Raw genomic sequence first — 7,654 nt, forward strand, 5'->3', positions numbered from 1 at the left:
GGACAATTTTGTCTACCTTTCCTTTCTCCTGCCCAGTAAGCTCTGTGCAATCTTTGCCCCTATAGCAGCCCTCTTGCTAAGGGCTTCCTTGTTAGGAATTCTCTCAGACTACCTGCCTTTCTTTTGTCCCAGAGCAGCTGGATATGGATCCCTGCTTTCCTCAAGTGGCTGGAATCTCAATCTCTCCAGGAATTCTGCCTGTCTTAGCTTTCCAGGCCCCTAATCATGAGAGTATCATGAAAGCACCATGAAATGTAGGTTTGTGCTCCCAGAGCAGATCTCTGGAGTTAGGTATTCAGAAATCCCAGGCCTCCACTTCCTCCCCACTCCATTTCTCTTCTCCAGCCAGTGAGCTTGGGTGGGGGAAGGGCTTGGGTCTCACTGGGCTACAGCTTTGGTACGTTCCCCTGTTCTGTGAAGTCTGCTCTTTTCTCCAGGTGTATGCAGTCTGGCACAGTCCTCTTTCCTGTTGCTCTTTCAGGGTTAGTTGTAATAATTATATTTTCATATTATATGCGGTTTTAGGAGGAAGCCTCTGTCTCACCTCTGACGCCACCATCTTTAATCCTGAATCTTAGTGCTCTGTTCGTTTGTCTTGTTTCTCTCTTTTGCTTTGATCAGAATAAAAAAGTTCACTCTGGGGAAAAACCAGGCCTCTTTTATTCCCTCCTTGAGAGCACCTGTTTTCAGATGGACATTGCCTTTGTATCCCCTGATTTAATCATGTCAGCTGACAGACTCACTCCTAAAGTATGTGAAGGAGTGTCCTGGAGGTTGGGTGGGGAGGGAGTAGAAGGGAGGGCTTCAAAGGGCCTTAGATAAAACAACCTGAAATGAATTCCAGGATAAGAAGTTGGTCTGAAAATTCTTATTCACCATTAAATAGCAGAACCCAGGGGTTTTGTTTGGGATGCTATGGGAGCAAAGCAAAGGTCTGCTGTTTGAAAGTGTGATCTTCATTTTCCTAGGTATTAATTGGCATGAATCAACTTAGAACTCACTCCTTTGGAGATTAATAGGTTTCATTCCTTCCCCATTTTTCTAGACATCTACCCTTCCCCTTGTCCAGTTCTACCCCTTTTCCCTACCTCCTAGGACTCAAAGCACTGATGAGGGACACGGCAGGGCTGGGCAGGAAGTCAGGCCTTTGAGGGGAAATGTGCCAGACTCTGATCATAATACAGGCAGGAAAATCAGAGAAGAGTCATTCTTGCCCAAAGCCCAACATCCAGAGGTGAACTGCTGGTGCCCAGAACACACCAGCCAGGGGACCTTGGAGCTGCAACTCAAGGTTGCTGGAGGGACAGGAAACATTTAGGAACTGAGGGGTGGGTGAAAGGCATTTACTGATATCTGTTAGTAAGAGCAAGGGGGTTTTTTTTCTCTCAAGATGAGGAAGAAGAAAGGACCCCCCAGAGGAAAGAAGCAGTGACTTCCCCCACTGCCCTTACCTCTCTTTGTGGTCCACACTTGAAAGTAGTGGTTGTCACAGTCAGTACATGAGAATTACCTGCAGAGCTTGTCAAAACCTGCTGGGCCCCCACCCGAGGGTGTCTGACTGAGTACGTCTCCTAGGTGCTGCTGCTGCTGCTGTTGGTCCCCACCCCTATCCCCCACTGTACACCTCCCCCACACACACACTTTTGAGAACAGCTGCCCTCCAGGAGAGCTGGTGAGCCACATACTGGGGCTCGCTTCACAGGAACGTGCGCTTATGAGCTTGAGCTTGGGGCCCACGCGGGTTGATGCCAGGTGTCCAAGTTCTGTGATTGTTAGGGAACCAGCAGCCAAGTGAAGTGAGGTAGAATTTCCCTCCACTTCAGTTGCCATATGTTATCTCACAGTGAATGCCTTATTGGTGGCTTCCTTTCTCTTTTTTTTAGTTGACAATAATAAACATTTCTTGAGCATCTGTCATGTGTCAGCCATTTCCAGCTCTTTTTCAAACTAACCTTGTCTTAATTTTCATAGCAACAACTTTCTAAGGCAGTATCATTACACCAGTATTAAGGAAGAAAAAAACTTTTTATTAATTAATTGAGAGAATAGTCAAACTACAACTACAATTCCTATTCCAGTGATAACAATCCTTACAGGGGATTACTAGAGAGCATGTGTTTATCTAGTCCAGCCAACTATTTTCAGGAGTGCTCTGAGATGCTCGGTTCAAGTAACAGGTTTTCTACAGCAGAACCAGGATCAGGATCAGGATCACTAATGTGGCGCTGCATAATTTAGTTTGCTGAAAAAGAACCACAACCAGAGAACAGTCAGTTTCCTGAGACACTACAGAGAGGCCTTCAATACAGTGGTTGGTGGGAACCCAGCCCAAGAATGGAATGCTTTCTTTGGTGTCTCTCGCTACTTGGTGTAAATTTCATGAGGACACAAGAAAAGGATCTATCATTTTTAGCATGCTGGTTCCTGAAGGAGATATGAAATCCAAAGAATTCTGGCAATCAGTGGCCTCTAGGTAAATAAATCCCAATAAAAGCCTCTGTGTCCAATGCTACAAACAACACAGGCATGGACCACACTGTAATGGGGTGCTATGCAAGCAAAGCAAAGGTCTGCCATTTCAAACTGTGATCTTCATTTTCCTAGTTATTCATTGGCATGATCAACTTAGAACTCACTCCTTTACAGATTAGTAGGTTACACTCATTCCCCAACCAACTAGTTTCTGTGTGCTCTATCAGAGCTACTGGCATTTTGTTTTGTTTTGTTTTGTTATTATTCAAGTAATGTAATAGGCATGTTTAGCCTGAGACAAAGATGTGAGGAAATGAAAACTTTACTAATCTAGGAAAGCAACTGCCAGAAAGAACATGAGAGAAAAAAAAAATCGAAGCTTGACATCTGCCCAAGCAAGAGTAATACAGCAGGTTGAAAGTGCTCCTGTGCATGTGCATATAGGCAATGTTTTGTAACTCCAATGAAGACACAGTTGTTTTGCATTTTTCAACCACAACAACCTGCTTTGACTTAGTAGGGGTGTGTGACTCATCAGTGAAACCGATGTCCCTTGGAGCCTGGTGTTTCTCCTCTCCGTTTCAACCAGCATGTACCCGTCAGACTGAGGCTGAAGTCAGGGCATTGGGTGGTCCATCGGCAGTGCTCACACCTGGGAATGGTGCTGAGAATCCCTTCCTCTGGCCTCGCTGCCTCCCTCCAAGAGGTGGTGCTGTCTTCAATTCTCATTCACTAGGATGTTTCTCTCTCTGGCTCAAAAGAAAACCTCAAACTAGATGAGGTTGAACCATTCTGTACGTAAGAAGTGATCAAATACCAGCCATTCCATATGGTTCAATTCAAGAAAATGAAACAATCTGACTTCTGTTATATAACAGAAAGGGCCTTCAAGAGGAAGGAGTTGGGAATATGAGACAGATATTTCAATAAGAGGTCTTTGGGGGACTAAGGGGTGAGAGGGAAGGCTTCAGGTCACCAATGACACCAGCCCTTAGCATTGTCATCTTAAAGACAGGAAATTCCCTGACTCTACCATTTCACAGCTGCAATTGCCCCCCTGCCCAAAAAGTACCTGTGACCCTGAAGGGTAAAATCTCTTCCAGTTTTTCTTTTTTGTAGGCAGAGTGAGCAGCAGCAACTAAGTGTATGATAAGGACAATTCTGAGATGTCCTAAAATAAAGTGACATAAGGATGGGAGAATGAGAGGGAGAGAGACAAGGGAAGGTTGTCAGTCAATAGCCATGGGCTCTGGCTGACTCCAAGTCCCTGGGTGAAGTGATTCAACAATCATCTAGAAGGTCCCCAGAAGCACCACATTCCTCTTGGGCATGATCAGTGTCTGACCATCATCAACAACCAAACATGTGCCTTCTCTGTGGATTAACCACCTATTCCTGACTTCCCCCACTTGTCATTAGCCCCCCCTTCCTTATCTGTAGTCCATGTGAATTTAAACAAGGGTCTTTCCTTGAGATCCCTCCTAAATGTGCCCTGTGTCTTGAATCTGGCAGACAAGTTGTTTCTGTAACTGTCCTTGCTGCTGGTGAAGCAGAAACTTCCTGTCCCGGGACTCAGCCCCTTTTCTGGTGAGGATCTGTAATGGCTCAATAAACCCTTTTCTTTCAGAGATCTCTGGGTCTCTAAGGTTTTTGATTTGTCATGCACTTTGGTCTCTGACAACCAAGAAGAAAGGCAGAGTGAAGGCTGGTGCTTCATGCCTTCTGTGCCTGGAAATTAATAAAATGGTCACAGCTGCAAGGAAAGAGCAATGCTTTCCTACAGGCTCTTCCACGTCACTGCTTGAGAAAGCTGTGGGGTTACCATAGCAAAGCGAATGGGTAGTAATGCATAAGGTGAAAGAGAAAAAGTCGACATCATGTCAGGGCTCTGACCTGGGACACACAATGATCAGACTGGTGTGAAGGCCCACCTCTGCATCCCTCCATCTGTCTAGTTTATGCCCGTCTCACTGATGCTTAACTCTTCTTACACTTTTTTTTCAAAAAGCTAGAAACCAGAAAAGAAAGGGCTCCAAGTCTGTCACAGGTTTCTAACTTAAACTTTAAAAAAAAAGAAAAAGAAAAAACTTTAATTTCAAAACTAAATGGCTGCTCCACCACGAAGAAGTTTAAATGACAAAAGATTTCAGGCCTGAAAGCACATGTGCCCCTTGCAAGGAGGTGGTTCATGACCAGAGTAGCCCATGCTCAGGAGGTTGCCCTGACAATTCTGGGAGAGGGCAGCAGGGGGACTCCAACACCCACTTCCCACCAAGTAGCACCCCAAAGCTCCTGAATAAAAGAGCCGAGTCACAGACCAATCCTTGAGAGATGGTTCTGCTTCAAAGCCTTAGAGCCACAAAATCATTGTTTCCCCAACATCAGACCAAGCTCAGCAAACTCCATTGTCCCCCTTGCACCCCTGGGCTTTATTATATAGAGACTTGAGGTGGCCTGGCTGCTTTCCTGCATCTGACTCTTTTTCTTAAAATTATTATTTCATTAGCAGATATAGTTTAGGAAAGGTTTATTGAAAGATTACTTACATGCTCTGTGCCTGAATTTCCTCATCTGCAAAATGGAGATAATCATAATACACCTCTCATAGGGTTATTGCGAGGCTTCCTTGAGTTAGTAAGTGTCAAGTGTTTAGAACAGTTCCAGTTAGTGCTTAACTTTAGATATCATTATAATAATATTACTAATATAAAAATTATATTACTAATATAAAAATTACTTCAGTGATACATCAGGTACTCTCCTGGATGAGGTTCTCTGCCTCAAAGAGGCTGCAAGTCTGGCGAGAGAGAGGCAGAGGTATAACCGATTTATAGCAATATCTGTTGTGTGATACTTGCTGGACCAGGAGTATCTGGAGTAATCAATCTGGGCAAAGCAAATGGGAGGAGAGCAAGATGCAGAGAATGGAGACACAGATGACCTGGGTGTGTGCTCACTGAACTTGCTGAGAGGTGTATGCAAAGGTCGGGATAGCCTAACCAGGGCCTCCTAAAAGGATGTGAACAGTCTTTTGTTATCAGGTTGTCAATCTTTCCTGAACTAGAGATGCACAGATTCTATCCACTAAGCCAAACACTTGTAACAGAGATGCAAAGGATCACTTGGGGCCCCACAGGGTATGACAAAAACTGTCTACTTCAGTAAAGGGCTCAAGTAACATGCCTTACCAGGGAATATAACCTGAGAGAACTAACCTGCCAGTTTCCATATAAACTTTGAAGACATTCCCCCAAATTCCATGAACCAGATGCTTTCACAGGACAGGAAGTATTCAACTGTTGCTGTCAAAACATGGGGCAGGAGTTGGGACTTCCAGAGTCGCTGTATAAGGAATTCAGCAAGTCCTCTCCATGGCAAAACAGTGAAAAAACTGGGAAAATTGTCAAAAACAGCAATAAATTGGGAAGCATTTATTCAAGAAAATCTACTGAATCTCAATAAGAACAATGGGAACCTGTGACATCTGAGCCAGGGGCTGCTCTCATCCCAACCAGCTCTGTGTTGTGTATCTATTCTGAGTGTGTAGGGTAGCCCATGAAGACCAGCAGCTCCCATCCTCCTCCAGCTCTGGTTCCACAGACTGGAGGTTCCACTCCAGGCGGGGCAGCACGTGAAGCCAGGTGGCTTTCCCATCCACATCCACCTTACAACTCCAGATCTGTAGCACAGAGGGTTAACTCTGGGAAGGAAAAGCAGGCTGTGAAGAATAGCAGCTCCTATATGTCCCTATGGCTGCAACTCTCCCTGGGGTGGGAAAAGGTGAGGAGAGGGCATGGGAAACTGTGAAGACTGGGAGATCTGAGGCCCTGCCTAAGAGGGATGACTTTATTTGAAACAGTATGGAGAAATCTATACCCAGGAGTACTGCTGGAAACAATGGAGATCATACTGGCTAGCAATCAGAGAAGGATAACAGCCCCACAATACTATTATAGGCAAACAAAATGGCAGAGCAGTCAGAAATTTCACAGGAAGATCCAAGAAAAGAGACAGAGCCGTGCTGAAATCATAGTCATCCTTGGAACTCCAGAAAGCTGTGTGCATGTGCAAGACCATGCCCTCTTAGGTGCAGCCAGAGAAGGTGGTTGTGGGCTTCCAGTCTCTGATTAAATATAAAACATATTTGTAAAATCTCTGAACTTTGAAAGTAGTCCTCTTTCAAAGTCTCTTTCAGAGAGGCCCTAAGGACTGATCGTCTACACCAAGATCAGCAAACTTTTTCTGTAAAGAGCCAATATTAAATAGTTTAGGCTTTGTGAGTGTGGATAAAATCAGAATTTGAAAGTTGCACACAGATCCAACAGCTAAGGGCAGAAGGCTTACTAGCTCATGGGGCATAAACACAACCTCTGGCCAATCACTGACTGGCCAATAAGCTCTGCTGACCAGGCGTGACCCCTAAGATGCCAGGCTCAAAATAAGAATAAGGAAAAAACCTTATTCTTACCAAATTATCACAGTCATATCACAAGCTACACACTGCAAGAGAAGTAGATTTCACAGAATTAGCCCAGGCAAATAACTAAACAAATAAGCAATATAAAATTAGCATCAACAACAAGAAGCCTGGTAAGAGGGGTCAGGAGGTAAATGGAACAAGGTAATCAGAATACAGAGTTAGTATAACATGCTATAACAATGTCTAATTTTCCCAAAAAATGGTAAGATAGTCAAAGAAATAGAAAACTGACCCATGAACAGGGCAAATCATGCAATAGACACTGCCATTGAAGGAGCCAAGATGTTGGACTTAGTAGACAAAGACTTCAAAGCACCTATTACATATATGTTGAAAAACCAATGGAAAGCATGTTTAAAGAAATAAAGAAAGCATGATGACATGGCTCATGAAATAAGGAATATCAATACAAATAAACATTTTTTAAAGAACCAAAGAGAAAGTACAACATTGAAAAGTACAATAACTGATACATGAAAGTCACTAGAGGGGCTCAACAGTTGATTTAAGCTGGCAGAAGAAACAATCATGGAGGTTGAAGATAAATCAAAAGAGATTATGCAATCTGAAGAAAAGAAAGAAGAAAGAATGAAAGAAATAAATGGAGTCTTAGAGACAGTTTAGACACCATTAAGCACACAACAATGCATAATGGGAGTGCTGGAAAGAAAAGAAAGGGAGAAAGGGGCAGACAAAATACTT

The sequence above is a fragment of the Manis javanica genome, chromosome X (genome assembly GCF_040802235.1).
Source record: "Manis javanica isolate MJ-LG chromosome X, MJ_LKY, whole genome shotgun sequence".
NCBI classification, from domain to species: domain Eukaryota; kingdom Metazoa; phylum Chordata; class Mammalia; order Pholidota; family Manidae; genus Manis; species Manis javanica.